An 8,037-nucleotide genomic window follows, 5' to 3' on the forward strand; every position below is an offset into this window, starting at 1 on the left:
TGCTGCACGCATGCATCCTTACACGTGGGTTTTACTCATAGATCTATAGTCTTACACAACAAAGTATATACGAATCTACGAATCATGTTTCAGTTATAATCTTACAAACCGGACTTTATTTCCAAGCGTGTCTTCGAAAAGAAGAAGACTGATTAAAATGTCGCTTTGTCGAATTAATTTATTCTTATAGTTTGCGACGCCGCTTTAGGCGCTACTTTAGGCAGCATCTAGATAAAAATAAGAATAAGAAGATGAATTTCGCGTCTGTTTTCGTATGTTTCGATTTCTTCTTGCGTCGTATATGTATATACGATATATATATACTTGCATATACTTGCATAGCCTTTTCCTGAAGTTACGAAAACTACAATGATACAACCGCTTATTTATATAAGTACTCTCTAATCTTTTGGAGTGAAATCTTACTCCAAAAGAAGATTTTACTCTTTTATAATAAATTACTTCAAGAACTGAAGTCTCATTTCAAAAAAAGGAATGAGATTTTATTTCTTTAGAGTGAATTTCACTTCAAAAGAGGGAAAATATCTCTATCATTTTTGTTCAAGAGTGAAATTTTTTTTTCAAAATTGACTCAATTTTCATTCCAAAAGATTTAGAGAATATAAAAAAAAAAAAAGAAAATATCTCTTGTTCTTTTGACAAAGAAGTTCTTCTTGTTCAAAGACAATGCCTTTGCATCAAAGTGATCTTCATACATTGAGAAAAATTTATTTTAGAAAATCTTAAAAAAATGTTTCGTACAGCATTTTTTAATCTGAAGAACATTTTACAAGAACGTCCTTAGGATACAGTGACTTTTAAATAGCTTTGGAATGTTTCTGTGAGATCTGTGTTGTATGTATATTAAAACTTATTGTAGAGGAAACTTAAGACAAAACCTAATAAATGATCCCAAATCGCACAAATCTTATGGAAAATGAGTTTCAGTCGAATTGGTTGAAATTTTACTATGATGTAGTCCATGATATTCTTATCAGAAGTCCTCATTGGCATCTGGTTAAAATAGTGGACAGTTCTCAGATATTAGAGATTAGAGATCAAATGTTGGAAATACGTATGAACCACTTATGGAGTAAATCGCCATATCTGTATGTCATTAATGGCATTGCAAATCCAGGCAACTATTAGTTCTTCTAGTTTAACTTCTAGTTAAACTTCTAGTTTACGTTAATACATTTGATTTCAAGCAAGTAGGATTTCCTTTGCAGCTATTTTCTTGAATAGACTAATTGCAATTGATGCAATTGATGTTTTCGTCAAATATGTTACATTAAGAGATGATTTCTCCAATTCTTAACGTTTCTGACTAATTATTTCACATTTGTTGGCGTTTTTTAAAAATGTATAATTAAAAAAATATAAAAATGAACATATATAATTTATTTATTCGGTTATTTCTTTTTATGTAACTTCATTCTTTATGTATACTGCATTTTTTAAATAATAATTAATAATTGATTAGCTAATTTAATATTAATAAAAAATAATATGACATTATTATTAATAAAAAATATTTAGTATTTATTAAAATTAAATAAGGTAATTTTGTAATAAAAATAAGACAATTTTGTAATCGAATAATTAGACTAAATACTTGTTTTTATTTCATTTTAGCTGTGAAATATTAATTTTAAAGAAAATATATATTAAAAAAAAATCAAAGTAAATATTCTATAAAAAAAAAATGTAATGATACTTAAAGGATATTACTCTAAATATTATGTTAATTTAATAATTGTGATATTTTATTTTATTTTAATTAAAGTTTTTAAAATTTGGAAAAAAGAATATACTAAAAATACAACACGAATGTTTTCCCAAAATATTCTGTAATTGTACTCGAAATTTAAAGTAATCATGACAAATATCATATTTGAAAAACATTTTAATATATAAAATAAAATATATAATAAATATATAATAAAATATTGAAATAAACTTTATCATTAAACGTATTAGGACAACCAATACATTCTAATATATTATTACAGTTATTTATATTTTTAAACCAACAATTATATTATTATAATTATACAATAGGAAAAATAATTCGATTATGCTTCAAACTTTAAAAATTTTAAACTGACAATTGTAAAAAAAATATTAAATAACTTTATTTACAGATAAATAAAAAATTATTTCTAAAATTGCACAACATATAAACACTTTTTAACAGTGAGCAACGATAATTTTTATAAATGTACCATAAGGAGACAAATCTTGAAATTATCCAATTTGGAAATTATTATTTTTTATGCAATTTGAGAACTTTGATTAATTATTTTCGTATATTGCCATGCACACATATGTATATTGTATAACATACTTTTAATTAAAATGATATTCGCTTATAGAAAAAAATATAGTTATTACGAGATAGTTATTACGAAATAGAATCTTCGTTACTTGAGGCTTTATAAGACTTCGTATGGAAAACACGGAATTTCTAGATTCATGTATTTCCTGACTTCAATCTTTGCAAGTCTGTTATAGAAACTTCTCGATGTAAATTTATAACAATTATTGAATGATTTCTGGTACACAAGAATTATTATGACAAAATGTTAGTTATTGATAAAACGTTTTAGAAAATTTAGTATTTGATTTTTTTAAGAACATAAAAGTTATTATTTTGCAAGAAAAATATTCTTTAATAACGTAAAGTATGATCTCTGCACGTTTAAGCTACAGAGACGCTTCTGAACCAGAGCGTCACGTGATCGAGCAATAGCGCGATAGAATCGGCCCGAAATACAAATCTTTGCGAGCTCTATATTTTTCAATCTAAAAATAATATTAGCTTTTTCTGTGCATTTTTGTGCGCATGAATACTGTTCAATTCAAAATTTTGAATAGGAAATGCAGCTTTTCAATCCAATTGCATCCAATTGAATTTAATTGAATTCAATTGAATCCAATTAAATCCAAAAAGAAGTATTTACTATTTAAAATACATTCGAATAGAAAAAAATTTCAATCTATTTTAATCCATTCTTTGCTGGGATAAAATACTAATATAACATCAAGCGCAATCATTACAAAAAATCATTACAAAAATCTTTTTGAAAGATTTTTTGTAATGATTTTTTGTAATGATTGTTGTGTTTATCAAATATACTTGGTATCGATCAGTATTTTGTTTTAAATATTTTTTAATTAAATGTATAAGATTAAATGTATAAGAATTCTGATAATAAATAAAATTTCGAAAATGAAACAATTAATATATTAATAATTATAAGGATGATGCCAATATATAATTTTATGATAGATAAATCAAAAACTTTTATATGTTGTGAATTTAAAAATAATTTTTTATTTATTCAATAAATAAAGGATACGATATTTTTTCTATAATTATTGGTTTGAAACTTTTAAAAGTACATGTGTAATTAAATAATTATATAAAAATATATTTGTCCTAATATAGGATTATTAATATAATAACTTTATAAAGATTATGGGTTTCGCAGGTTTTCTTCGTCCAGATCATTCTTGGAGTGTCAATATTTCGTGAACTTTTCATACAAAAAATCCAAAAAATTCAACTACGTCCCACAGATCTGCTTATAAGTTTCGACGTAGAATTCCTTTTCATACAAGTCTCAATAAAAGACACATTAAACATAATAAAAGCCTCACATGAAGTCCCCTCCGACCTCTTCCCGCTAATAGAGCACTGCTTAACAATCACTTACTTTTCCTATAACAACCACTGAACAAACTTCAGGAGCAGCAATGGGCTTTCCTATTTCTTTTGTAATCGCAAACATCTTCATGAAGCATTTTGAGAAAGAGGCTCTCAGAAAAACACCCAAAAAAGTTTGGTTCCGTTATGTAGACGACACATTCGTGATATGACACGATAGATCCGTAAATTCCTTATTTTCCTCAATAATCAACATCCAAATATCCACTTCATTACAGATATAGAAAAAAATGGAAAACTCCCCTTCCTAGATGTTCTTGTCTTTAAGAAAGCTATTGGTATTTTTGGCCATCAAGTGTACAGAAAACCAACACAGATAGATATCTACACCACCACCAGCACAAAAACAGCAATTTACTTGTACATAGAGCTTTCATCATCTCTGACAAAGAACATCTACGGACAGACTCAATCATCTAAAACTAGTCTTACAGAAAAACGGACACGACAAAAAAGACATAAAATAATAAATAAACATGCAAACAAAACAACGATCTCTAACACAATCAGACGAAAGAATCCTATCCATTCTCCCATATTCACAGGAACAACAGATCGGATTGGCAGGATATTAAACAAACACAATATCCGAACTATCTTCAAATCACCCAAAAAGATAGGACAAATCTTAAGAAATCCTAAAGATCAAAGATCTCCGCAAGAGTATACAAAATATCTTGTTCTTGCGGGCAAGTATTGGAGAAATCAGGAAAATGGTCAATCTACGGATAAAAGAACACCAACATAATGTCAGGTTAAAATATACCACGCAGTCAGCATTATCAGAACACAATTATCGAAACAGGACATCAAATACTATTACTATTTAACAAAACGACCAACATTACATCATACTTTCAAGAAAGTATAAAGAAGCTATAGAGATATAAAAACATCCTAACAATCTAAATAGAAATAATAGCTACAACATAAATAAAATATAGAAAACCATTCTTCTGGTTATTGAAGGCTGACCAATTTCTCCCATTTCTCCTTCCCCCCATCCACAATTCTCTTCTTTCTTCCCACTAATCCAAGCGTAATACAAAAGGAAAGGAATATAGCTCAGTATCAGACTGATTCTCGCCCTGATGAAGTGAATTGCAAGGTTCACGAAACATTGGCATTCTAAGAATAGATCTGGACACGGAGAAAACTCGCAAAACGCATAATCTTTATACAGAAAGCACTCAAGAATATTATTAATACTTTATTTATTTAAGAAAAAAAATTATAAAAAAAAGCAATATTCAAACATGAGATCTTCAATATTTTGATCTCACCTTACGCTGAATTCTTGTAACCATTTTTATGAACATGGTATATGTATAAGGTGGAAAATCATAAACAATAAATAACTCATAAACTATCGCGTTTTGAAATAATTTCTGCTATTATAAATTAATGAGAGAAGTGATATGATTACTATAATTTATTAAAACTTGAATGTGTTATCTAAAATGTTCCTTTTTCCCTTATTATTAATACATGCCTAACGGCTGAGGTTGCAGAAAAAGCATTTTTTGTCTCTTGAAAATAAATTATCAGAGCAAGAAAGACGGGATCTCTTGCTGTCGTTTGCTCTCGCCAAAGGTAGGAAGGATAGATTATGGTTCGTATTCAGAACGCGCTTTTATCGATAAAAACGCACTTTTATCTCTGAAATTCTATAATATACGTGACATTAAATATAGTATGTTAGCGCACTAACATCATTGTAAGCGCGTTCTGAATACGGGCCTGTCTGCTTCGCTTGCTCCGCGTCTAAGTTAAGCGAGCGCAACATCAGTTGATGGGACAAAAGTGGAGGGGATAGTTTTTTATGATGCCTGAAATTAAATGTGTTAAAACCTATCCCTTTTATACTGTTAAATTGATTAGTACGTATCAAATTGATGCGAACTAAATATTTGATACTGATTTCATGCTATTTCACAAAAATAGCAAGAGACAAAAATTGTTTATTTCTGATAGAATTCTGAAAATTTTTTCAGAATTTTTTAGTATCGCATTTTCTCATGTTGGTAAAAATAATTACCAATATGAAGAAAGTGCAGTATTAAAAGATTGATAAAAAATTCTGAAAAAATTCTTAGAGTTCTATAAAAAGAAAATATCAATAATTTTTATCTCTTGTTATTTTTTTATAAATTGATAATACTTGAATAAAAGTTATTAAAGATTAATATTCGGTGATATTTAGTATAATTAAGTATTTAGTAATTAATATTTGTTAACTATTGTGAAAATTGCAAAATGGTAGAGGACTTTTCAACTCAGTTTAGTCCGTTCTACTGGAACTTTGTCAAAACTTACTACTTTACGTGTAGAAATGTGCTTCATTGCAATCATTCTTACAACTCATTGTGTTCTTACAACTGTCCGATTTGATTCTCAATTCATTCTGGAAGATCATTGTCTAATCAAAGAGTTGTCTAATTAAATTGTCTAATTAAAGAAAGTAGAATGTGTTGTGCAATCTATATTATCAACAACACACTCATACATCATACAATCAATAATATCGTGTAATGGAAATTTGCTCACTTTTATTTATTGTATTAAAAGAAACTAATGATATATTTGGACTAAGTGTACAAGAAACCTTATTTACATCAATAAATGTTATTGTTAAAGCATTTAAATCTGGTAAAATAACTTCAGGTAATTAAATAAATTTTCTTTTACAACAGATTTTCAGATACAGTTTTACTATTAAAAAGTAAATATAAATTTACATAAACGAAATAATATAATGAAATTATAATCTCTGTGTCATTTCTATGATATATTTTATATTTTATTTAAGAATTTCATAACAGTCGTAAAATAGTTATTAATTTAACATTTATATTTCTTATAGATCATTTTTATGGTTAGAAGAAGCTTATTTTCCAAGCTTGGTTCCAATAGCGTTCTTCTTATCGATTTATGGCCTGGATATTGTCCCAATATTATTTCAGATTTAACACTTTTCTGCAGGAAAACATATTACTACTATGATTATACCGAAAGGCACTACAGAAAAAATACAACCATTAGATGTTTACGAATTTAGAATTTGGAAAAATTTTGCTAAAAGATTTTCAAATATTGTTTTATTATTTGTTTTTATTATTAGAAAGTAATATAAATTTATACGATTCATTCATATATGAATGAAAAATAATATAATAACATTACAATCTTTCTGATACATAATCAATTGTCATCTCCGTAACATCACAACTTATTAAAATATTTGTGGTTTAAAAATGGTTATATAAACTAAAGACCAAAAAAATTTGAAAATCATCCAGTAGAATTTAGTTTCAACAAACGTGTGATATCGAAGGTTGCAGTAATATAGTATAGCCGTAGTAAAATAATAAATGGAAGAGCTACGAGCCAGTTAAAAATAAATTTAATAAAAGAACATTTAATATTCCGAAATAAATATAAAGAATACAATAACAAACGTTTCGATTCCGATCATTTTCGATGTTAACATGCGTTCAAAAAATTATAATATTATATAAAGGTTAATAATTCGGTTCAATTGAATAAAACAAAAGATAAAAAGAGTTAAGAACTATCGTTAGTTCTTAATTGCTAATATTTAATCTTCTAAAATATAATATTTAACAAATGTTTCATCCTTACATCAGGATCTTTTCAATATTAATACATACAGGATGCGTCCAAAATCCGGACAAATTTCAATTTAAATTTTAAAATATAGAGTTTAAAATATAAGAATTTTAAGATTTAAATTTGAGTTACTGTCAAAAATTTTTCATTTTTTCTAGAAATAATTAGCAATAGAAATTCAAAAGTACATTTCTGTTTTAGTACATTTCTGCATTTTAGTTATAAGTAAATGAAGATTCTATATACAATCTTTATTATTCAAACCATATGAAAATAGCATATATTCGTCAAAATCAAATTTCAGGAACGTTTTGCTACAATTATACATACAAGCATCCTTAAAGTCCGTTATTTTTACTTTCTTCTACCTATTTTATAAGGATATGACTAATATAAACTTAACCTCTATCATAATCTACTATTGTATATTCAGGAATTTAAAACGATATGAAAAATAGCGATAATATATCAATATATTAATTTTTCAGTATTATATAAATCAGAAACTAAAAACTGATATTCTATAGCGGTACGTAAAACTGAGATCTAAATACCAGTATTAAACGTGAAATATCGGTTTTTAAGCGAAATTTTCATAATATCAGTATACACATAATTTTTCAGTAATACCAGTATTATACCCTATATATATATATATATATTATATAATATGTATA

The 8,037-nt window shown here is 26.6% G+C and overlaps 1 protein-coding gene across 3 annotated transcripts in view; it reads right to left on the reverse strand.

The window, feature by feature from the left end:
- LOC108693241 (putative fatty acyl-CoA reductase CG5065) overlaps positions 1-8,037 on the reverse strand; it is a 23,431-nt gene that overhangs the window by 15,208 nt on the left and 186 nt on the right. The gene's annotated exons all lie outside the window — the stretch shown is intronic.

The sequence above is a fragment of the Atta colombica genome, unplaced genomic scaffold, assembly GCF_001594045.1.
Source record: "Atta colombica isolate Treedump-2 unplaced genomic scaffold, Acol1.0 scaffold89, whole genome shotgun sequence".
NCBI classification, from domain to species: Eukaryota; Metazoa; Arthropoda; class Insecta; order Hymenoptera; family Formicidae; genus Atta; species Atta colombica.